Source organism: Pseudochaenichthys georgianus, chromosome 18 (assembly GCF_902827115.2).
Source record: "Pseudochaenichthys georgianus chromosome 18, fPseGeo1.2, whole genome shotgun sequence".
Taxonomy (NCBI): Eukaryota; Metazoa; Chordata; class Actinopteri; order Perciformes; family Channichthyidae; genus Pseudochaenichthys; species Pseudochaenichthys georgianus.
Genome location: NC_047520.1, coordinates 4,548,562 through 4,562,620, shown reverse-complemented (window position 1 = coordinate 4,562,620; position 14,059 = coordinate 4,548,562). Strand labels below are relative to the sequence as shown.

At 42.2% G+C, this 14,059-nt stretch overlaps 1 protein-coding gene across 1 annotated transcript in view; it reads left to right on the top strand.

Annotated features, from left to right (window-relative positions):
- Positions 1-250: 250 nt before the first annotated feature.
- LOC117463974 (astrocytic phosphoprotein PEA-15) overlaps positions 251-14,059 on the top strand; it is a 45,694-nt gene continuing 31,885 nt past the window's right edge. The window contains exon 1 of the mRNA XM_034106506.2: positions 251-650. The gene's annotated coding sequence lies outside the window, so the exon portion shown is untranslated. The remainder of the gene's footprint in view (positions 651-14,059) is intronic.

Below are 14,059 nucleotides of genomic sequence, written 5' to 3'. Positions count from 1 at the left end.
TTGTTTATCCCCATTTGAATCAGATTCATTTGTATTTTATTCCATGCAAACATTCAGTCACTCAGGGGTTTACGCATATACAGTCAATGGGTTTACTGAGAGAGTGAGACTTCGTTTGCAATAGAGGATCTCTGGATGAATCAGACAGCGTGCTTAACCGTTACCGCGGGAGAGAGAGAGAGACAGAAAGAGAGAGAGAGAGACAAAAAGAGAGAGAGAGACAGAAAGAGAGAGAGACAAAAAGAGAGAGAGAGAGAGAAAAAGAGAGAGAGAGAGCGAGAGAGGAAAAGGCGTTTCCACGTTTCTGCAGCCGGTGACTGAGCAGCGGATAGCGAGGCACGCGGACAGAGACTCACGACCCTCCTAAATATCTCTGTCTCTTTCTATCTACACTGAGTGACACTTCATCTCCCCGGTGCCCCCTTCACGGACCCGTCTCCCCACGCCGATGCCAAACATTAAAACCCATCCCTGCACGACTTAAAGCTGCAAAAAGTGACTGACGGAGTGGACTTTTTTTTCTTCTTCTTCCCGTCTATCCTCTCTCAGGCCGACATAACATTCCCACAGAGCTGCTTCCTGATCCGGAGGAGATTATCTTCCCATCATCTCTCCCCGTCTGTAGCTGACTCATATTCGCTGCGTCCGGGGTGAGTACCGAGTCTCTTTTTCTCTTTATTTTCCTCATATGCAACACGCTGTCTTTTTTGTGTTTGGGGATATTTCTTTAAGACAAACCCCTCCCGGGTGTAGTTCATTAAGTGCATCATGCTGGGAGTCAGTCAGGGATACGATAATTTCCCTCATTGCGTAATGTTACATGATGTATGTGTGAGCAACTTCACAGCCTGTCTGTAAAATGTAGCTTTGGCATCACATTTTGCGGAGGGGAAGTTGAAGAAATGGGGCTTTCCTGGCCTAAATAGAGACACTTGTTTTTGTATCTAGCCAAAGTCATTAACATTCACATGTTTTGCAACAACTTTCTCCAAAAAAAACGATTGACAACAATAACTGAACAAATAAACCAATAATTGATGTCTGTGTGAGATTGGCTTCTTCACAGTGGGCCTGTAAAATGCAGTTTTCCAACTTGTTTTTGGTATACAATTGAGGTGGGAAAGTATAAGAAATGGGGCATTCATGGTCTTAATAGATGATCAAGTTCATTCAAATGAACATACTTCCTTCTATCTCCAAAAAACTAAATCAACATATTTTTTAAATAGAAACAGGACTTTCTTCTATATCTAAAATGTGCTGTGGAGTAACGAGCCATGTGACATTTGCAACGCCTTGTTGACTTGACACAACTCAGTCTTGAACTTGACTGTTAAGTGGCTAGTTGGTAAATGTCCCACTCCGAGGAGGGCATTTAACACACCATTGATTCAACTAATTGGATCGGGTTTAGTGTCGCTGGAGGCATTCACCAAAGTCCTTTTCATTACGTGCCAGGCGAATATTCCCACAATATTCCTATGAGACAAGAGCTATTGATAGTATCAAGTGTCTTTCTATTGAATCATATTCAGTTGCATAACTTACAATATTAACCTATAGCTGTGTTACTCAGTCTTTCAAAACTGGGTCATACATCTGTATTTGGACGCTTCACGGCAGCCAGTTTATCAATAATGTTCTGGATTAAAACACACACACACACACACACACACACACACACACACACACACACACACACACACACACACACACACACACACACACACACACACACACACACACACACACACACACACACACACACACACACACACACACACACACAGGAAGAAGGTGGTAATAAACTGCCGGTGACCACCTGTGACGTCCCGGATGGCTGTGTGTGTGATTGTGAGTGTGTGTTCGTGTGAGCGGATGTGGAAGGGGTGGGTCTTTTATGAATGGATTTGTCCGGAGTGCTGGAAGGGATGAGGGTGACTAGTACTCCTCTCCCTCACCAAAAGCTGTTTTATATAACCTAAAATCCCAGTATTGTCTCCGTTTAAATTAGAAATAGATTTGATGCAGAATACATAAAATAAAACATGATAAGACAATAACACAAAGTAAACAGAAACAGGTTTTGCAAAGCTAAGACTTTATTTTTCGGTTTTGCATACACTTCTTGTTAATTCTTAGGAACTCATAACTGCGCAGTTAATAGACGACTGGCAGTGTTCCACAGAGCAGTGAAAGCCATTGTGATTTTTTTATGACGACGATTCATTTTCTCGTTTGGTCTAAAAGTCTATCGTCACCTCTCAGAAAATAGTGGAAAAGCGTTTAGTGTTATCTCACAGAGTTCAAGGTTGTGTCGAAGTGACAAACGATTCCTCAGTTATCTCGACACTTCCTTGATTGATTTTCCTGATCGCGTCACTGTCCTTCTCTTGCACCCTGACCCCCTGCGACACACACAGTACATTCATCCATATGCTGCACACAATTACAGAGTGTGTGACACTTGGACAGCATGACAGCTGTCAGTCCATTTCCTGCGAGGCTGCATTCCAGTCATATTATCCCTCCACGCTTTCAAACAATCCCAGTACGGCAAAATGGTCATCTTTATTTATTCTCCAAACGGTGAATGCTACACGAGTTAGCATCCCTGCAATCCAAGAATTGCATTTTTGGAAGTTAGTGGTTTCCTGTTGAGGTTTTTAAAGGATAACATAAGAGTTTTGAGCTGTGGTTAGAAGCAAGGGTCCTCACATGCATACAAGTACAAATATATATATGTGTGTGTGTGTGTGTGCCGTGACTCAGCTTTTTAGGTGCCTGTCTCCTCTCTGATACATATCGATCCGTCTTCTCGGACGGTGAAGGGGAAAAAAAGTGGGCAGCGCAGCAGAAATGTGCTTCCTCTCGGGTTCACTTCGTGTGTGTGTGTGTGTGTGTGTGTGTGTGTGTGTGTGTGTGTGTGTGTGTGTGTGTGTGTGTGTGTGTGTGTGTGTGTGTGTGTGTGTGTGTGTGTGTGTGTGTGTGTGTGTGTGTGTGTGTGTGTGTGTGTGTGTGTGTGTGTGTGTGTGTGTGTGTGTGTGTGTGTGTGTGTGTGTGTGTGTGTGTGTGTTGTGTGTGTGTGTGTGTGTGTGTGTGTGTGTGTGTGTGTGTGTGTGTGTGTGTGTGTGTGTGTGTGTGTGTGTGTGTGTGTGTGTGTGTGTGTGTTGTCCCCTCGCCGCCAGGGGAATGTTTGTGGTCGGCTGAGTCAAACCGTTTTCGGGAAGATCAGCGGTAAACCGGTGTAACTCTACACAATCAAAAGCAAAACATGTCAGTTTTTTTTCCTTCTTGGATCGACTTTTCTTTCAGCCAACTGTTCAATCTCACAGATTCCAGCACGCCCAATACAATAAACCTCAACGTAACCCGAAAAAAATCAATTGTGGTTAAAGTTTTCACTCCTTTTTATTAGTATGCAGGGAAGAGCATCTTTCCACAGCGAACTGAAACCTTTAACTCAACTGTCCCCACAATGTGAAAGTCTGGAGTTGAGTCACTTCTGCGACCACGGAACAAATGAGGAATGGAATATCGTTCCGACGAAACCTGACTCAGAAACATCTGATCCATTTCCTCCCTCTCTTTCATTTGATCTGTAAATGTGAAGCTGTAAAATACTGCCAAGAAAATATTGTTTTCTTTCAAGCTTCATGATTCATTCTTCCAAATAACGGAGCATATTAACATAAGTTAAATATCGAATGTTTTAAACTGTTGTTGACTTACAGTACAATACATATTTGAGTTAAAATTCACCGTTTACAGGTCAGGTCATGTGGCCAGCTAAACCCCTAGAAATTAAGATCTTTGCAGATTTTAATAACTCTATTTCCACAGTTTAGTCATTTGACTCAGCATGCACAAACAACATTTAAAATGTAGCCAATTATCTTGTAAAGTAATACAAGTTCAACTATATATTTTTGTATTTTTCATATCGACATTTCGTGAAGAAATGCACAAAATCTAAAGCATAGAAAACAGTTATTCCATTAGCTTATTTGTTAGATATGTTGCGTCAAAAACACTTAAAATGTCCACATTCTTTTGGCATTTGCCTCCGGAGGCATCACAAAGCTCCAGTCAGAGCACTAAAAGCTTTTTTGGCTTAATTATAGAAAGAGACTTGGAGTCCAGTTAGAACCAAGCAAGTTCTACATTTTAGTGTAGAAGTCAAACTTGCTTGGAACCAACTGAACTCCAATTCTTTACTGGATTGAGGATCTAAAGAAAAAACATTTTTCTTTTTGTATTTTTAATATAGTATATTTTAATATTGGTTAATATTGTCTGCTTATCTGTATTATTGTGATGCATTGTTGGAGAAGCCTGTGACCTAAGATCTTCTGCGACATAATTACTCTGTAGCGATGTTAGTCTGACGATAAAGAACCTTGAACCCAAGGCTTGCATTGTTGTCGGTGTATAACGTTTTAATTATCACGAGACCCAGACTAACCTCCGTTGCCTCCACACTGACAGGCCGACATTCAATATTTAATAAAGCCCAGTATTTGCCTGATCCGGCAACAATGCCCGTCAACACAGCAATTAGGGGTAATTAAGAACTGTACTGTTGAAGTGCGTTGTGTCAAAGTAATGACTCGGATGTCATGAAAACCCCCCGTGTTGTTCAGCCCCTCTGAAAGGGTCACTTCCTGCTACACAGAGGGGACGAATATGTCACTGTCAGACGACCCCGTCCTTTTGTCCCCCCCCCCCCCCCCCCCGCTGAGCGCTTGTTAACTTCCACCCTGTGTGCGCTGGACTCTCAGAGAGTTACAGAGGGTCATTGTCATTGGTTACATCACTGCCTATACTCTGCGCTACGTTCTCCCGGTTGCATTGTCTTCCCTTCTAGGTATCAGGTCGGTTCTAGGTATCTATTTACAGATTCAACCATTGGAGCAGATGGCGACTTCTAACTCAACATTTAATTCTTCCGGACCAACAATTACACATGTGTTATACATGCAACAAGCAAAATATCTTGAGGTTCGAACATGCAAAACATTGACATTGTAGATCCGGCAGGCCAGGACAATGCTTGAAATGATGAAGAGAACTGGAAGGACAGTTGAATAAATCTGATATCCGTTAATGCCGATCCGCTCCAATATCTTAAGAGCTTCTTCCTTGACTCGTGCTTTATCTTAATACCAAGTTTCATAAACATAGTAGTTTTTTCGTAATCCTGCTGACGGTCAAACTGGAAAACGTCATCCTTGGCAGAAGTAATTATGCTATTCAGGAAGTTACCAAATTAAAGCATTAAAACGGCATGTAGTCAAAAAGGTAATGATTGTCTATGAATGAAACTAACCGTATAAGTAAAGGTTAAATACACACATCCTTGACGCTTAACTGACAAATGATGTCCAAGACCTTCCCATTGACTAACTGGCTATCACCTTAACCTAAATGATATGACTAATCAGTTTTCAAACCCCGAGCTGAACCTCATTTGTCAGTCACATCTGTGCCCTCTGTGCAGCTGCGTCATTGTACAACAAGCCATTCAGTTTTACAGCATGGCTTGTTATAAACTTAGAAACGGCCAAACCAAGAGTTGAGTATTCGCGCTAAACATCGGAGCTGACTTGTTGGATTTATGAACTGTCCTCAGTCTGATATATCCGTCTCCGCAAACAGGAAGTCATGCCTGAAAGGGGAAGTTCAGCTTCCAGTTACATCACCGGTTGTTATTCCCTGTCACAGATTTCTCTTTCATCTAGATCAGGGGTGTCAAACTCAAGGCCCGGGGGCCAAATCCGGCCAGCGACCTAATTTTATGTGGCCCGCAAGAGCTTGCAAAGAACATAATATACAATACAATTGGTGTAATTGTTGAATATTTACTTTCAATTATTTGCCCTAGACTTCTGCTTTCAGACGTAGTTATCTAGGAAGATATTACCAGAACTGATAATAATCCAATGCAGGGCCAACAATAGAATACATTATTTCATATATATTATATATTTACATATGTATATTATTTATATATAATTAAAATTACAACCGGCCCTTTGAGTGCAACCATAATGCTGATGTGGCCCGGGATGAAATTGAGTTTGACACCCCTGATCTAAATCATGGGTCGGCAACAGGCGGCAATAATATATAGTAATATATATAATATAATATATAATATATATAGTCAGCAATAATATCTTGCCCGGAAAATTATTTTGAGAATAAAAATAAAATATATATATTTTTTTTTACAATATCGGACCAACAGTCGCACATATAGGCTATACTGTCCGAATAGAGAATCTACCTACACCTGAAGAATGCTTATTGGCACAGGCACAATCTGGCAGCGGGGTGCACTGACGCTGAGAGTGGATCAATAAGTAGGAGGACAGAGCATGGGGCTGAAAAAAACAACATGCGGTTTGTGGTTTAAAAAAAATAACAACACCAGCTCACTAAATAATTCAAACGTAATGTTTACCTATATGTGAACAGTAACAAAGTTCAGTCAAAACATTGACAACAAAATTGGAGAAGCCGCTTGATCATGGAGGGCGAGGGGTGGTGGTGCATATGCTGCCAGCCCAGTTAGCAGCTTTGTTTTGAAAGAAAGGTTTTGGCTCATCGGACATTTATGAGAGAAAATCCCAAATGTCCGAGTGCAAGTGAATGCAGCGCGAGGCTTGTAGCCCATTGGCTGTTTTCAAAACGCACTAAAGCTTTGGATCTTAATAACCTTGTGAGCAGGGGCGGACTGGCCATCTGGAGAATCACAGAACGGCACCGCAGCGAGGCCCCCCCCCCCCCCCCCCCTGTTGTCAGTTCATTAGCACCCCCCCCCCCCCCCCCCCCACGCATTCAAACGTCTCGCATGTTTTAACAATCAATTCCTTCAAAGCCTTTGATTTTGTTCCGGCCCAAGGCCAAATTTAATTGCTGACCCCTGATCTAGATGCAACAAAAAGGGTGTTTTTTGTTAGGTTGTTTTTATAGATTTTAAACAAACCCACCCACTGTCCTACAGAATATGAAAATGTATCATTTCATGTGCAGGTCGGTGTATTTGGCATGATGATTATGTTGATGATTACATAGCATAGATGTAAAAACGAGCATCCAGTCATAAAGAAGATGTGTATCTTGATAAGTAGGTTGTATAGCTGAAACATGTGCATTGATTTATTATAAACTCCCTGACCCTGCTAAGGTTAAGCCTTTCTATCTCATGCTGCAGCCACATGGACACACACACACATACATACACACACACACACACACACACACACACACGCACCAATAACAGATATAATCCCTGCAGCAACTGCTTGGTTGCGTGGTCAGTTGGTTGCTGTGCTACAAGTGACGCCTACACCAGCACAAAGCTACTTTTTGCTTCCACTTTTCATGCTGCTATCTGCTCTCTGATGTATTGAATCCATGCGAACGTCATGCTGTAGAGATTTCAAATGTCCTCCGCTGGGTTGGATGAAAAAGGTTTGCCTTAAGCGTGATTTAGTGCCAAAGAAACGTGAGCAATTTTGTTGATTTTAGTGATGCTGTTGCCTATTTTAACACAGCTGTGGAAGGGTTTCATAAACCCAATCTGTTTGACAGTGGCTAGATTAATGGATGAAGTGATCCACACACACACACACACACACACACACACACACACACACACACACACACACACACACACACACACACACGCGCGCACGACACCTAAGCCTACACAGTCGGAAAGAGACACACAAACAGCAACAGTACAGATGGGCACACAAGCACAAACACGTGGCTACACACACACACACACACACACACACACACACACACACACACACTTCAATTCAGGCCATTCCCCTCCGCCCGTTTGCATAATATAACTCCACCGCTCGACTCCAAAATGAAACGCTTCAGTGGGTCTGATTGGATTTGATAGGCGTTGATTCGATTGAAGCAGGAGGTGAGGGAGCTGAACACAGGACTGCGGTGTGTGTCTGTGTGTGTGTTTGAGGTGTTGCAGGATATTTTGTTGGGTATTGATTGCCTTTCCCTCTCTCTCTAGTGCTCACATCACTTTTAATAATCAAATCGACTGTGAAAAAGTCCTTGCATTAAATTGTTTTCACACAGTAAATGTAATCATGCCACACTATCTGCTACTTCCTGGGGGAAACATCATGAGACAGGATGTGTTGTAGTCAGCCCCCCCCCCCCGAGTCCCCCTCAGTGCTGTCGAGCTGATGCATTTCACATGGTCTTCTCAACCACATCTGCACAGATCCTCACACACACACACAAACACACAAGTCACGATTACTTTAACAGGCAGGTTGGCTTCCTGCAGCGACTTCCAGGCAGAATGAACCTACGTGTTGCCTTCAGGGGTTGTGGGAAAGTCCAGTATCTAAGATAGAATAAGGGTTAAAGTGGGGTATTATTACAATGAAGGGGATGGATTTTGGTGTGTCGTGCTGTAAATGGAACACGGGGAAAAGCTGGCCATGCCTCTCGGGGCGTCGGGGGTGTTTGTGCTTCTTCATCTGCTCTGTAGGTGATGACGAATATGTGTGTGTGAGATGAAGGAACTAGTGGCGTGGGTGGAAGTACGGGGCTTAAACAGCTGATGAGCCATGAGGGCCTCGGTGAGGTGATTCAGAGCGGCCGTTTTCATGTGTCACCCTTCATTAGACCAAATGTTATCCAGTTTTTTAAAGACATTCTGGGTTGAAATACTCATTCTGGACAACAGGCTGGTGAAACACATGTTTAAACCTAAATCCTATGCATTGCATTTCCCTTCTTTTTTCTCTCTCTCTCAGCATCCATGGCATGCATCTAAAAAACATGTATTTTCCTGCCTCCATGTTATTACCTCCTTCCGCTCCTCATGTGGTCGCATGTGCATGTTAGTGTAATGTGTGTGTGGTAGGGCTGCTCAATTAATCGTATTTTAATCGCAATTACGATTATGGCTTGCGAAATAAAACGATTATTTTTTTTATTTTTTTATTTTTTTTTATTGGTTTTCAGTTGAAGTACAATTTAAAATTCACGGTAATCAACTGTTAAAAACATACTGTTCAAATGTGTTTTCTCCAATAAATGTATGTTTTCAAAGTAAATGGATAATCGTTTTTAATAATCGTGATATCACTTATTGACCCAAATAATCGAGATTATGATTGTTGCCATAATCGAGCAGCCCTACTGTGTGGTAGAGAACGCCTCAGGAATCAGGTTAACCTCGCAGACACAGAGATGAGAATCTCACTCGTATCCTCTCTCCGCTCAAACTGATGCAATACACAATGCATGTGTATTGTGTTTATGTAACCCTCTGGGGACCTGTGTACCCACCTCGTGCTTGAAGTATTTCAGCTCGCACTAATGCATTGTACCGTTGCATAAAGGCCCGCACTAGAAGAAGCTTTCATGTTATACATTTTTCACCGAGTTTTTAAGAGACGATAAAACCCGAGGTGGGAAGCGAGCATCCCACGATCCACTGTTTGAGTTCAGTCCGGATCCATATCTGTCGCTTTCTTTGAAGCACTTTCTATTCAGAACATGCTCTTATTCACGAGGTAAAATGACTGTATATCAAAGTGTCAATAGATACCGTTCTGTAAGTCAGTTTCTAGACTGAAGCGCCACCAAATCCCTTAAGATCCAGTTTGTTGTTGCTGTTTTCTAACTGTTGACGGCGTCCTGCATGCATCTCATTACTGATTCACACTCTTCACGACATCTTAGTCATCACAGCTCTGCTCTGCGCCTCGTTTCGTCCACAGTCTCTCGGCGGGGATTCGACAGACGGGGAACAATCGAGCAGGAAAGTCCACTTTACTTCAGCATTAACAGGAAGCGGCTCATAATGAGGAAATGAGAGGGAAGCATTAAATAACCCGGCGTTCCTTTTTAAAGACCCCACACAGCGTCTCGTCTCACATTAGTGGGACAACAAGGATGTGTAATCGCTGTATTAAATAGCTGTATTACATAAGCAGTAATTGCATCGTAGCAATAGGGGTGAGTAAAGTTGCGTTCGAGCCACGGTGATAATTACTGACAGAAGACAGAGCTGTTTTGGTTGCTAATGGGTAACCAAGGAGCTAACCTTTTATGATGATGAACTACGTCTCGCAATAATTCAGTCGACACGTGGTAATTATAGGATGTAAAGGCAGCGATACCCTTGAGGTCGTCCTTTCGCTGTAATTATGGGCACGTCTGGGCTATGGAAGTGCGCTTTATGTAACAAGTACCACGTATCTTAAAGGATACAATTAATCATGGATTTGATTTTATAGTTTGGTTTGATATTCATGGTTCCCACAGGATTGATCCTAATGACTCCACTGGTGATACCTTTACCTTTCCCCTAGTTAGACAAAAGTTAATCTTCGTTTTTGAGTGATATTTCTCAACAACGATTGGATGGATTGTCACGATTTTATTGTCATACATTCATGGTTTCCAAATGAAACCAGATTCCCCCTTACTTTTTACTTTTCCGTGGTTTTGAGTAAAGTCTCAACAACTTTCAAATGATCTAGCTTAAAATTCAGCATCAATATGAGGTCCACATTTAGATTTTTGTCATAGTTTAGTTTAAAATCAAATACCTGACCGAGGCATTATTCGGGCTGTGCAATCAACCGATTTTGAACACAACAATAATTATATGTCAAGTCATTTTTTAATCAATCTACCAAATACTAAACGCACAGCCAATACATTGTAATCGTTTGTCAAAGCTTACCTTAAAATATCATGGGACTATTATAAACCTACCCTTCTGGTTTCTCTAGGTATCTTTGTAAAGGAGAATACTTGATAATTGATCAATACAATGTTTTGATGACGTATTTTGCTATATCGTCCAACCATACGTCTGCTGGTATTCGTCTTAAATGCTGATGATCAGAACATTACACCACCAAGACATCAGTGAACTAGCTTTGAAATTGTGTTTATTGTTATTTGATAGGGAATGGATTCATGCATTAGCAGTTATCTTATACGCCACATCTCTTAATTCAGCTTCATGGCGGGAGACTCTTGTCCAACAGGACGAGTTGCACCCCCCCTCGTCCGTCAACAGGTGCCAACATAAACACAAACACCCCCGTAGACCTGCTCTGCCAACAGGAACAACATTTAACTCAGAGTTATTACCTTTAATAATGCGGACGAGAAATAGCCGCTTGTAGACATGCGGAGAATTCATCAACCGGTGTTATTATAGAAATCCATAACGGCCTTAATGTGAAGAGGCAACGGAAGCAGGCAGGTGAAGTACGCCGGTTACGTTTCTTACATTTCCCCTGATGCCGGCTGATGGACTGAGTTTCATTTCCTCTGAAATATACCCGTCTTCTTCGCTTGTACCGGCGCACTTGATCTAGTAATGGGTCAATAGAGAGGAGGGAAAGAGAAATAAAGGACGAGTTGAAGAGGAAAATAGTTTGTGGGAAGATAAATCTGACAATTTCGGTCAAGCCTGGAGTCTGAAACATCAAATCAAAGTTTATTGATATAGCCGTGTGTGTGTGTGTGTGTGTGTGTGTGTGTGTGTGTGTGTGTGGTGTGTGTGTGTGTGTGTGTGTGTGTGTGTGTGTGTGTGTGTGTGTGTGTGTGTGTGTGTGTGTGTGTGTGTGTGTGTGTGTGTGTGTGTGTGTGTGTGTGTGTGTGTGTGTGTGTGTGTGTGTGTGTGTGTGTGTGTGTGTGTGTGTGTGTGTGTGTGTGTGTGTGTGTGTGTGTGTGTGTGTGTGTGTGTGTGTGTGTGTGTGTGTGTGTGTGTGTGTGTGTGTCCAATATGGACAGCCATTCCCCACTGTCCCTGAACATTTGACTCCACGTCGCCGTAAGAAAATGGGGAGCTGCCATTACAGATTGCCTCTCCTCTAAGTGTGTGTGTGTGTGTGTGTGTTCTCCCCCTTCGGCTCACATGATGCCTGAAACTGACGATGACTCAGACTCCCCCCCCCTCTCTTCTCCTTCCCCTCTTCCTGTCTTTCCTCTTCCTTTATCCTTCATGTTACCCTCCATCCCCTTTTCTTCTTCCTGAGCTGCATCTTAGCAGTTCTTCGGTTTCCTTGTAGCAGTTATCGTAGATTAAAGATCAGGGAAGAGATGTACTTTCACACACGTCCGATTACCTTTTTCTTAAATGCTGACGAGTCGAGATCAAGAGAAATATCGCAATAAAACTCTTTTTACAAGCTTGTCCACGACTTCATTGACAAAATAACCTTTTATACATACAGGTCCCTTTTTAAAGAAAGCAATTATATTTTACCAACAAGGTCCTCCAGATTTGAAAGATGGCAACCAATATAATTGAGTGTTGTTGATGTTTGAGCAATGTGACGGATTTCTTCCTTTCTTCTTCAAGGTTTTTGAAACTAGAAACTTTAAGGTATTTAATTTGTCTTTTTCCAAGTCAAATCAAATCAAGTTTTATTTATAAAGCATATTTAAAAACGATTTTCGGTCGAGCCAAAGTGCCGTACATGTAATAAAAACACACTACAATAACATACGACAATAATTATAAAGACAGAACACGGAGAAATGTCCGGCTCAGCTCTGACTAGAAGGCCAGAGAGAAGAAGTGTGTCTTCAGTGGAGATTTAAAAAAAGGCAGTACGGTTCAACCTCTGGGAACCACGAATATCTGATTTCACTCAAATACATCCGAACGAAAGATGTCTTTAATACTTGGCTGGCAAAATAACTGCACTCAGTGAAACAGCCGGGTTAAATACAAAAATCCTACTAATTAGAAAAAAACAACACAGTCAGTGTCGTGCAGATCTCCATTGGCTCCCCGCTGTGCTCCTGCGGGTCTGAGCTGCAGAGGAAGCTTTGTTTTGCTTTCTCATCTAAACAGGTCAGAACGGGGCGGAATAACATTATTACTTTTCTGCGACAAATCCTCTCATTTCCTTTCTTCTCGCACGAAAAATATTTTTTCTCAGAGGTGCTGCATGACTACAGCCAGTGTACTGCAGGTGTATGTGAAGGTGTGTGTGGACTGTGTAGAGGATGTTTTTGTTCTGGTGAGTGTGTCGGCCTCTGTGCATCGAACTGTGTGTTTGAAAGTAGGGCTGCTCGATTATGGCAAAAATCATAATCTCGATTATTTGGGTCAATAATTGATATCGCGATTATTAAAAACGATTATCCATTTAATTTGAAAACATCCATTCATTGAAAAAATTCATTTGAACAGTATGTTTTTAACAGTTGAATACCCTGAACTTTAAGTATAATTCAACTGAAAAACCAATACAAATAAATAAATAATTAAAAATAAAAGTGGACATGTTTTATGATAAAACGTATGTTGAGTGCATCTGTTTTCATGTAGATGCAAGCATTCGTGTGGGTTGATACAGGCGTGTGCGCGCGCGTGTGTGTGTGTGTGTGTGTGTGTGCGCGTGCGTGCGTGTGTGTGTCTGCAGCTGTGGCTCTTGTCCACTGTGTGAGGCGAGGTTATGGCATCCTGTTCCTTTTCCTTGCTGCCTCTCCATCTGGAGCGGAGCCAGCCTCAGTAAACTGTGCATTACAGTGAGATGCAGCCCCATTATCACTGTGGAAAGTGTGTGTGTGTGTGTGTGTGTGTGTGTGTGTGTGTGTGTGTGTGTGTGTGTGTGTGTGTGTGTGTGTGTGTGTGTGTGTGTGTGTGTGTGTGTGTGTGTGTGTGTGTGTGGTGTGTGTGTGTGTGTGGTGTGTGTGTGTGTGTGTGTGTGTGTGTGTGTGTGTGTGTGTGTGTGTGTGTGTGTGTGTGTGTGTGTGTGTGTGTGTGTGTGTGTGTGTGTGTGTGTGTGTGTGTGTGTGTGTGTGTGTGTGTGTGTGTGTGTGTGTGTGTGTGTGTGTGTGTGTGTGTGTGTGTGTGTGTGTGTGTGTGTGTGGTGTGTGTGTGTGTGTGTGTGTGTGTGTGTGTGTGTGTGTGTGTGTGTGTGTGTGTGTGTGTGTGTGTGATGTTTGAAAATTATACTCCACTACTATTCTAAATGTGGAGTATGTATGAAACACTCTGAATGGGTTATTGTAAATCAAATTG